This window comes from Somniosus microcephalus, chromosome 19, assembly GCF_052327205.1.
Source record: "Somniosus microcephalus isolate GS21.2 chromosome 19, FLI_Smic_1.0, whole genome shotgun sequence".
In the NCBI taxonomy this organism is placed as follows: Eukaryota; Metazoa; Chordata; class Chondrichthyes; order Squaliformes; family Somniosidae; genus Somniosus; species Somniosus microcephalus.
The window spans coordinates 13,973,340-13,985,190 of NC_141005.1; positions in this window are offsets into that span (position 1 = coordinate 13,973,340).

Here is an 11,851-nt window from a genome sequence, read left to right on the forward strand (position 1 = left end):
AATTTTGGAGGGAGCTGATCCCGAGACAGCTTACAAACCTTTCATTCCCGTTCCGTGGCAGAGTCCACGACAGCGCACCATAGATTACGTGAGCGACCATGCCGACATACAGTTTGCAGGAGAAAGGGATGGAGGCCCGCACATCTCTACAGACGCAAACACTTCGTATATCATGCCACAAGTTGCCAACCAAGGTCAAAGCAGACGGCGTGCCTCAAGCCGCAGAGTCTCCCCCAGCAGAAAGGAAGACACGGTGCAAAGGAATAGGACGCCGAATAGAGAAAGTCGGAGACAAATCCCCTCTCGGTCCCTTGAGACCCCCAACAGAGCCCCCAGCCAAAGCAACCCTGGCCCAGGTCCCAGCACCTACGACCTCGCCAAATACCTTGCACGCACCCAGCTGGTGACTTCTGGGTTAATCAAGTTTGATGACAGGCCAGAGAATTATCGGGCTTGGAAGTCCTGCTTCCACGATGCCATATCGGGCTTAGACCTGTCGGCAGGAGAAGAGCTCGGCCTCCTTATCAAGTGGCTCGGCCCAGAGTCCGCCGGACAGGCCTGCAGGATAAAAGCGGCCAATGTGGGGCAGCTGCCAGAGGGGTTGAAGAAGGCTTGGGTGAGGCTGGAAGAAAGCTACGGCTCGCCCGAAGCCATTGAAAGGGCTCTCTTTGACAGGTTGGCGAACTTTCCGAGGTTGACGAGTAAGGAACCCCAGAAGCTCCGCGACCTTGGAGATCTGCTGTCGGAACTTGAAGCCTCCAAGCAGGACGGCTACCTACCCGGTCTATCGTACTTAGACACTTCCAGAGGGGTAAGTCCCATCATTGAGAAGCTTCCATTTAACCTGCAGGAGAAGTGGATAACGTTTGGATCAAAGTTCAAGCTAAAGCACAACGTGGCGTTCCCACCATTCTCTGCGTTCGTTAAATTCATCCGTAAAGAAGCCAAAGCCAGGAACGACCCCAGCTTCAACTTCTTCTCCTCCCAACCAGCACTTGCCAGAAGAGACAAGTTCGACAGACATGGAAAGACACCAATATCTGTCCACAGAATGCAAGTGTCCTCAACTGAGCACACAAAGATTCAGAAGAAACCTGAGGATATGAGCAAACAATGCCCTATCCACAACAAGCCCCATCCTTTAAAGAAGTGCAGAGGCTTCAGGGAGATGTCCCTGGAAGATCGGAAACAATATCTTAAAGAGAACTCTATATGTTTCAGGTGCTGCTTGTCCACGAGCCATCTCGCCAAGAACTGCAAAGTGGATGCAAAATGCAGTGAATGTGAAAGTGATCGGCACGTTTCAGCACTACACCCAGGCCCAGCTCCTTGGAAGTCAGAAACGCCTCCTCCCGCATCAGAGCACGGCGGGGCGAGAGAGGGAGCTGCTGGTACGGAGATTACATCCAGGTGCACCGAGGTGTGTGGAGAAGGAGTGAGCGCAAGAGCATGCTCCAAGATATGCCTCGTTAATGTGTACCCTGCAGGATGTCGCCAGGAATCTGAAAAGATGTATGCCATACTAGATGAACAAAGCAATCGCTCTCTAGCAAGATCCGAGTTCTTCAACATCTTCAAGATCAAAGGAAGTCCGTCGCCTTACACGCTGAAGACGTGTGCTGGACTTTCAGAGACAGCCGGCAGGAGGGCCTGCGGTTACGTTGTTGAGTCAGTCGACGGGAAGATTAGTCTCCCCCTTCCTATACTCATCAAATGTAATCAAGTCCCCGGCAACCGTTCCGAGATTCCCACTCCGAGTGCAGCTCGTCATCACCGTCATCTGAGATGCATTGCAGACGAGATCCCACCGCTTGACCCAGATGCAAGCATACTTCTGTTGTTGGGAAGAGACATCCTGAGGGTACATAAGATAAGGGAGCAGATCAACGGTCCACATGACGCCCCTTTCGCCCAAAGGCTAGACCTCGGCTGGGTCATTGTTGGAGATATGTGCCTCAAGGGCGCTCACAAGCCGTCTCAGGTGAGCACACTCAAGACTTCCATCTTGGAGAATGGTCGTCCAAGCTACCTTACCCCATGCAGTGGACAGATCCGCGTGGTGTTTGACTCCAGTGCACCATATCAGGGCGTCTCTCTCAACGACGTACTCCTCACAGGGCCTGATCTTAACAACAGCCTCTTGGGAGTGCTCATGAGATTCAGGAAAGAGCCCGTCGCCATCACTGCCGATATCCAGCACATGTTTCATTGCTTCATGGTGAGAGAAGACCACAGAGACTTCCTCCGCTTCATGTGGTATCGGGACAATGACCCCAATAGAGACATTGTGGACTACAGAATGCGTGTCCATGTCTTTGGGAATAGCCTATCCCCTGCTGTCACCATATACGGACTAAGGAGGGCTGCCAAGGAAGAAGACGACGACTTTGGCAGTGGTGTGAGAGGGTTCATCGAACGAGAGTTCTATGTCGACGACGCACTGAAGTCATTCCCGACCGAAGCAGAGGCCATCAGTACCCTCGGACGAGCCCAGGAACTACTTGCACTATCCAACCTCAGGCTGCATAAGATAGCCTCTAACAGACCAGCAGTGATGGAGGCATTCCCCCCGGAAGATCGTGCTAAGGACGTCAAGGACCTAGACCTCTTCACTGATGACCTCCCCCTACAGCGTAGCCTAGGGGTGTCGTGGAACATAGCAACAGACACGTTCACGTTCCAAGTCCTAGATGCCAAGAAACCCTTCACACATAGAGGAGTGCTCTCTACAGTCAACAGCCTATACGACCATCTCGGCTTCTTAGCCCCTGTCACCATACAAGGCAGGCTGCTCCTCAGGGAACTCTCCACATGCGCTGAAGAGTGGGATTCACCTCTCCCTCAAGAGATGGAAGCAGAGTGGGACAGATGGAGAGACTCAATCCAGGACTTACAGGAGATCCAAATACCTCGCTGCTATTCGTCTTTCTCTCCCTTAAATGCCCAATTCAAAGAGCTTTGTGTCTTTGCAGACGCATCCTCTAAGGCCATTGCAAGTGTGGCTTATCTGAAGGTCACCACTCAAGAAGGACAAAGCAAAATCGGCTTTGTCTTTGATAGAGGCAAGTTGACGCACCAGCCAGACCTCACCATACCCAGATTGGAACTGTGCATAGCAGAACGCAACCTACCTCCTCACAGCAGTCTAATGAAGCTGCATCCTATCATCGACACCAACGGACCGTCTTCGAGGTGGTTCTTCTTTTGTCGCCAGAGGACTCCAGTGACAAGTAGAGTTCGGACTATGTGGAGTCGTTAATGACCCCAGACGGGGAGTGTTCTGGACCGATGGACATTGTGACATCCTGGACGTTTTTACATGCAATAGCACCCTCTGGTGGCGGTTATTGTGTTAACAGTTTGTAAGCTGGAAAGGTCATCTGTTCCTTTCTTCCTGTGTGAGGTCATTTGACCTTTGTTCCTTTCTTCCTGTGAGCGGTCATTTGACCTTCTTACCTTTCTTCCTGTTGACCCCAGGAAGCAGTTTTACCAGGAAGAACCTGACTTAAGTAATGGAGAATTCCATGAGGGATTTTCAATCCAGTGTAATCTGACTTCATATGTTAGGCCAAACGCAATATCTGTGAGTATCTTTAGTTCTTAGCATAATGGCAATGTTGTCAGAGTAATATTTTGATAATACTATGTTTGTAAAAGGTTAATATTTAATAGTTACAGAAGTTAGTTACAAATGTTAGTTAGTTATACAATTAGTCTATTCTACTGTTGTAAATATGTTTATATCTTGTGTAATATCGAATGTGTAGTACTCAGTTTATGTACAAAACATACTTTGTCTTTGTTTACAGTTTCACAAATTTGTTCAAGTAAAGGCTTCAAACAGCAAACCGCTTCACGAAGAATTATTTTGAATACAATGTTTAACTTGCTGGATAACTAGATAGGAGCACGTCTAGCGTGGCCAGTACACTGATTATTATCTGAATGGTAATAGATTGGGAAAAGCGGAAGTGCAACAAGACCTGGGTGTCCTTGTGCACCAGTCGCTGAAGGTAAGCATGCAGGTGCAGCAGGCGGTTAAGAAGGCAAACGGTATGTTGGCCTTCATAGCGAGAGGATTCGAGTACAGGAGCAAGGATGTCTTGCTGCAGTTGTACAGGGCCTTGGTGAGACCACACCTTGAGTATTGTGTGCAGTTTTGGTCACCTTATCTGAGGAAGGATGTTCTTGCCATGGAGAGAGTGCAGCAAAGATTCACCAGACTGATACCTGGGATGGCAGGAATGACGTATGAGGAGAGATTGGGTCGATTAGGCTTATATTCGCTAGAGTTTAGAAGAATGAGAGGGGATCTCATTGAAACTTATAAAATTCTAACAGGACTAGACAGACTAGATGCAGGAAGGATGTTTCCGATGGTCGGGGAGTCCAGAACCAGGGGTCACAGTCTAAGGATAAGGGGTAAGCCATTTAGGACTGAGATGAGGAGGAATTTCTTCACCCAGAGAGTGGTGAGCCTGTGGAATTCTCTACCACAGAAGACAGTTGAGGCCAATTCATTAAATATATTCAAGAAGGAGTTAGATATATTTCTTAAGGCTAAAGGGATCAAGGGATATGGGGAGAAAGCAGGGACAGGGTACTGGATTTGGATGATCAGCCATGATCTCATTAAATGGCGGAACAGGCTCGAGGGGCTTAATGGCCTACTCCTGCTCCTATCTTCTATGTTTCTATGAGATACTAGGACAGGTGAACCAAAGCTTGGTCAAAGAGGGAGGTTTTAAGGAGCGTCTTAAAGGAGGAGAGAGAGTCAGGGAGATTTAGGGAGGGAATTCCAGAGCTTAGGGCCCAGGCAGCTGAAGGCACAGCCGCCAATGGTGGAGCGATTAAAATCGGGGAATGTGCGAGACGCCAGAATTGGAGGAGCGCAGAGATTGTGGAGGGTTGTAGAGCTGGAGGAGGTTTAATTCAATTGTAAGTCTGAGCTAACCCAGCACCGACTGAGGATCAAATCCAGGATCTCCTGGTCTGTGTGGCTGAGTACTGTCCCCGACAACCCTTTCACCCATCAGACTTCCTGGGGAAGGAGCTGTCTTGGTGCCTTTTGCCGTGTATTTGGATGGTTTTGCTGCTTTTGGCACATTTTGCAGTATGAAAAATGCGGTAAGCACACAGTGGGTCAGTCAGCATAGGGAATTAAACAATACAGCTTAATGTGTTGTACCCTTCATCCATAACTAGTGCTACTGAAGGGTCTACACATCCATAACTAGTTCTACTGAAGGGTCTACACATCCATAACTAGTTCTACTGAAGGGTCTACACATCCGTAACTAGTTCTACTGAAGGGTCTACACATCCATAACTAGTGCTACTGAAGGGCCTACACATCCATAACTAGTTCTACTGGAGGGTCTACACATCCGTAACTAGTTCTACTGAAGGGTCTACACATCCATAACCAGTTCTACTGAAGGGTCTACACATCCATAACCAGTTCTACTGAAGGGTCTACACATCCATAACCAGTTCTACTGAAGGGTCTACACATCCGTAACTAGTGCTACTGAAGGGTCTACACATCCATAACTAGTTCTACTGAAGGGTCTACACATCCATCACCAGTTCTACTGAAGGGTCTACACATCCATAACTAGTGCTACTGAAGGGTCTACACATCCATAACTAGTTCTACTGAAGGGTCTACACATCCCTAACTAGTTCTACTGAAGGGTCTACACATCCATAACCAGTTCTACTGAAGGGTCTACACATCCCTAACTAGTTCTACTGAAGGGTCTACACATCCATAACCAGTTCTACTGAAGGGTCTACACATCCATAACTAGTTCTACTGAAGGGTCTACACATCCGAAACCAGTTCTACTGAAGGGTCTACACATCTATAACCAGTTCTACTGAAGGGTCTACACATACGAAACGCTAAATTATCCTTGTTGTTTTACGATGTTGACTGGCCTGCTTCGTATTCCAGCATTTTCTGTTTTTAGTTCAGATTACCAGCAGTTGCCTGTCTTTTATCATGCGTGGGCAAAGTGCCCTTTTAGCTGTGGAGGATCACGAGGCAGTTCAGTAACGCCAACCTTTTTTTTTAAAGCATATTTTATATTAATAATTCAGCAACTGCTGCATAATCCAATACGGGGTGGGTATCAGTTAATTTGAGATGGTAACCCAATCCTCAGGGTTCAGTTGACAACCATAAACCCCCTTGAGCTTTTGTTTTACGATGTCATCTGAAGCTGGCGGGATTAGTGCAAAGCCGTACAGTTACCACTCCCTGTTCATCCAACTCCAAAAGCCCGGTTGCACGGACGCGAGCAGAATTTCTCCTTGGCGTGGAGACCTTTTTTCGGATCATGCGCCAAGGACGTCGGGAGTGGATCTTTGACACATTCTGCGCATCTCCCTTAGAAGAGTTGAGCTTCTAGCCCGTAGATCAGGGTCTTCTTTCGAAGCAGCCCCAGCCTTGTTGTGTCCAATCGCCAACATTGGCCACCCATCGTGCCTTAATAACCGCACGTAGGGCAACTTTCCAGCCGTAACTATTAATCCAGGGTGTTTGGAGATGGTGTCATTTCAGCTGTGTATGTTAATTCAGATCATGCTCACGAGGCTCAGTAACCTCGTCCCCTCGATAACTCAGATCATTGCCACTCATCCTCCACTCAAACAGTTGTTTCCTATTAAGCAACAGAAACAGATACCAAAGGATCTTAAGGTTCTTGGAACGCTTGATGTTTGAAAAGCAAAACTTGCAAAATAGTTCCCTGGCTTCAACAGCATCATAGGCAGCCACGCAGGTGCCAGTCAATGATCCACCGCAGCGGAATTTGGGTTTTTATCGTCAGGATTTCTTGGGATTTTTTTTTCTTTTTGCCGCCCGCTGATAAATGCTGGAATTTCTCACATCGTCTGACAGCAACACTCTAGAGCCGGTGAGGAGAATTGGGGTTTCTCTTGTTGAAGGCTATTTTACGCGACTCACGGCCAGGGTGGCAAAAGAACACATCTGTATGGCTCAAGTGACTCAATGGCCCAGAAATTCAGGTCGGAGGCTTCCCGCGGGTGCAAGCCCCCGACCTGCACTTACCTAGCGCGCCGGCCGTTGAGCTGTGGGCCCGCGTGGGATTCCGATCCTGGGCCTCCTCCAACTGCCGACACACAGTGCTTGCGTATCCCAGGGGCGCAGTTAGTTCGATGCGTCCCCTGGGATCACGTGGGCCATGGAGAGCCAATGGTAGCAGGGAATGCTTCATTCATAAGTTTGACAGGAAGAGCTGTCAAACCTATAAATACTATAGACCCAAAACATCACTAAAACCTCAAATAATTTTTTTTTAATCATATTTTTAAAATAAACTATAAATTACATGAAATAACTATTTTAAACAATAATTTAAATTTTTGAAAAAATTAATTACATTTTCTAATGGGGCTAAAAATAAACTTACCTTTCTTTAAAGTATTTAAACATAATAAACCTGTGGAAAAAATGTTTTAATTTTAATTAATTCACCACTTACCTTGTTAAAAGCAGGCCTTGCGACTGCTTTTTAAAAGTGTAACTGCTGGCGACTTACCTTCCCGGAGAAAGCTGCAAAAAAAAACGTAAGTTCGATGCACACATGCTGCCTCTCCTGCGCACACGTTCGACTTCTGAGCCCCTCCTGTCAGGGGAACGGAAGTGCCGGTTTCCCGCACATGCGCAGTGCATGCACGAAACCGGCACTTTCGTTGGGCCTATGTGTGAGTACCCAGCGCGTACTCACCCGTGGGGACCCGAATTTCTGAGCCATTGTAAAAAAACAAACACGGGACTTAACGTGGGATAGAATCAGAGAATGATACAGCACAGAAGGAGGCCATTCAGCCCATCGTGCCTGTGCCGGCTCTTTGAAAGAGCTCTCCAATTAGTCCCACTCTCCCACCAATTCCTCATAGCCCTGCAAATATTTCTCCTTCAAGTATTTATCCAGTTCCCTTTTGAAAGTTATTATTGAATCTGCTTCCTCCGCCCTTTCAGACAGTGCATTCCAGATCACAACAACTCACCGTGTAATCTCCCCTTTGGTTCTTTCGCCAATTGTTTTAAATCTGTGTCCTCTGGTTACTGATCTTACTAGTTTGTACGGCTCAGTACCACACTTGGCATTGCTTTTGCCCAATCTAACCATCTGTACATCAATTAGTTAAGAGAGTTTTTAGTGTTACCGTCATGGACATGGACATCATGGACAGTGGATAATGCTGGGAGTAGGTTTTTTTTCTCTCAAGAAAATCTCTAAATTCCACCGAAAGTGCCTATCAGTCCACCACCTGGAGGCTGACCCCAATTTGCAATCGTGTGTGTAGGCTGATTGAGCAGATGAAAACCCTTGATTGGTGTCACCTTGGTTCAGTGGGCAGCACCCTCGTCTTTGAGTCAGATAGAGCGTGGGTTCAAGCCCCTCTCCAGAGGCTTGAGCACATAACACAGGCTGACACTCCAGTGCAGTGCTGAGGGAGTGCTGCACTGTCAGAGGTGCCGTCTTTTGGATGAGACGTTAAACCGAGGCTCCATCGACCCTCTCAGGTGGGCATAAAAGATCCCATGGAACTATTTGAGGAAGAGCAGGGGGGAGTTCTACCCGGTGTCCTGGGGCCAATATTTATCCCTCAACCAACATCACTAAAACAGATTATCTGGTCATTATCACAGTACTGTTAGTGGGAGCTTGCTGTGCGCAAATTGGCTGCCGCGTTTGCTACATTCCAACCGTGACTGCACTTCAATAGTACTTCATTGGCTGTAAGGCGCTTTGGAAAAAGGCGCTATATAAATGCAAGTCTTTCTTTCTTTCTATAGGCTAGGCTGACACTTCGGTCCAGTACTGAGGGAATGCTGCATTGTAGGTGATGCTGCATTTTCGATGAGCAATTAAACTGAGACCCCTGTTCAAGTGGATGTGAGACATCCGTGTAGCATTTGAAGAAGAAAAAGAAAGATTTTCTGTCAAGGGTTATCACTGGGTCGAAACAGATTGACTGTTCATTTCCCTTATTTGCCATTTGTTGGAACTTAATGTCCGCAAATTGGCTGCCGTGTTTGCCTACATAACATTGAGTGACTGCACATCAATAAAGTAACTTGCTGGCTGTGAAACGCTTTGAGACACCCTGAGGTCGTGAGAGCCTCTATAGATATCAAGTTCTTTAGTTGAATCTCCACCTCACGCTGTTCCCAATGATGCAGGTTGTTAACAAACTAAGCCATACCCAACAGGAAGTCGCCAGGTTAGATTCCCTGCCTGGGCTCAGTGAGCTGACCTCATTTAGGGTGATGGTTGAGGCGGCTCCAAGCGACCTCGGTGCCCTGTGTTAGGGAGGGACATAATTAGCCAGGGCTCCTGCCCTCGACTGCTAAAAGGTGACATCAGCTGAGAGTAGGATTGTCCTGCGCTGTCACATCCACACGGTCAAGAGCACCTGTGCGGGCATTGAATGAGAACAGTTCTCACTTGTGATTCCCCCTGGCTGTCTGGGCTTAAACCTGGAGAATAGTGGCTTGGACAAGGTACCTCAAAGTGGCCAATGTTTGTGGGAACAAATGATAGCGTGAGTCAGCACTCTTAGGAAGGAGAGGCAAATCTCCTGTGTCATTGACCACAGAGAGTCAGAAATACACTGTACAGTATTCTAATAATAAAGTGATGGGAAAGTGTGACAGGGGAAGTGTGTTGGGCAAAGTGTTACACGCAGGATGGGTTGATGTCCTGACGGGGGGAATCAAGATCAAGTGTAGTCTTCAGGTGAAGCACAGAGACTTAGGAACAGGAGGAGGCCATTCAGCCCCTCGAGCCTGTCCCACCATTCAATGAGATCATGGCTGATCTGTACTTCAACTCCATTTGCCCGCCTTGGTTCCCCGTCCTGGATAGCCTTAGTCAAGAAAAGTCTATCAATGGCAGTTTTGAAAATGTCGATTTAACCCCCAGCGCCCACAGCCTTTAGGGGGAGGAAGAGAGTTCCAGATTTCCACTGCCCTTTATGTGATAAAGTGCTTCTTGATTTCACTCTTTAATGGCCTAGCTCTAATTTTAAGATTATACCCTCTTGTTCTGGATTCCCCCACCAGAGGAAGTACTTTTTCCATATCTATCTGTTATGTCTGACATTGGGGACAGGTGCTCGATTGCCTTGGCCTGAGCACATGAAGTTTGATAGTGCTGTTATCGTTATATTATGTCTGACATTGGATATAGGTATTCGATTGCTTTTGCCTGTAAGAGTGTGGTTGCATCAGCCATTACAAGTGACATGAGTTGAGTTCGATATACGGCCTCTGGATTATCTTTGCAAACGCAACACTATCGAAAGCAGAGGCAGGGAATAATTGGGCCAGATGTTTTTTTGAATTGCAGATGTAATTTGCTCCCCATTTTAGAGTCACACAATCTGTCCTTATGATATATTTCCGCTATAGGTTCTTACGTCCATCTTTATAATGGAAACTGCCTAAAACAGCCAGTGGGCACTGCACCGCCTCCAGTGGCAGGAGGATGCCATTACAGCCGGACAAGTTTACAGAGATACATTTTCAGCACTGGCCTCAGCTTCATCCCCTTATACCCCCGCCTCAATGTATTTCGAGCTCGGCATGACACTGAGCTCTTTTTCCGTCACTCGGCGCCCACTTCTTTGGCCAGGAGTCTTCCCCTCGCACAGCGGACCCTTTCTCCCCACCTTCAGAATTCTCATTCCACCTGAGCCCCCTCCCTCTGGCCTCCAACCCGCTCTGGACCTTTTCGTTGGGAGCTGTCGTCGGCGTGACATCGGCCGTCTCAATTTCTCTGCTCCCTTCGCTCCCTCTAACCGACCTCTGAACTTGCTGCACTCGCTTCTCTCGGATCCAACCCCAACATTGTCATCAGTTCTGACGAAAAGGTCATCAACCTGAAACATTGACTCTGTTTCTCTCTCCACAGATGCTGCCCGACCAGCTGAGTGTTTCCAGCACTTCCTGTTTTTATTTTACAGAGACTGTACCCGTTATAAATGTGGGCGTTTAATGGAGGGAGTTGGCTGGACGTGCACATAGAAGTAAAATCTTAATTATTGTAGGCAGATGCTCATGTTATGTGAAAGAAATGCCACGCAGATCTTGAAAGCTGCGAAGATGTTTCAGAAGTGGAAGGGTTAAACCAGCTGCCTCGCAGTCTCTGTGTGGTCTCGATACAGCTGGATCCAACTGCTTCCGAGCCAGCCTGTGGCAGCTCCACAACACAGTGGAGATCATCACCCACCACAGCTAATTAGACCGGGATTCTTTCCATGGTTTCCCCATTGATTATTTTCTCTGCTCCTGTTCTGTCAGGCCATGGGGCAGTGGGCGTTTCATCTGCTACCAGATCTTGCTACTTTTCTATGGTCACGTGATCGCAGTCGGGGACGGGCTGCTGGGAAAAACGTTTGGCAGGCGGCCTCTCCCGATTCCAGTGTGTTGTCGCGGATTGGCCGGGGGGCGGGGAGGGGGAGAGGGAGGGGGTGAGGGGGAGAGGGGAGGGAGGGAGGGGGAGAGGGGGAGAGGGAGGGGGTGAGGGGGAGAGGGAGGGGGGTGAGGGGGAGGGGAAGAGGGAGGGGGGTGAGGGGGAGAGAGGGGGGAGAGGGGGGAGAGGGAGGGAGCGGTGAGGGGGAGAGGGAGGGAGCAAGGGGACGGTGAGGGGGAGAGGGAGGTGAGTGAGGGGGAGAGGGAGGGGGTGAGGGGGAGAGGGAGTGAGGGGGAGAGGGAGGGAGTGGTGAGGGGGGAGAGTGAGGGAGTGAGGGGGAAGGGAGGGAGCGGTGAGGGGGAGAGGGAGGGGAGTGAGGGGGGAGAGGGAGGGAGTGA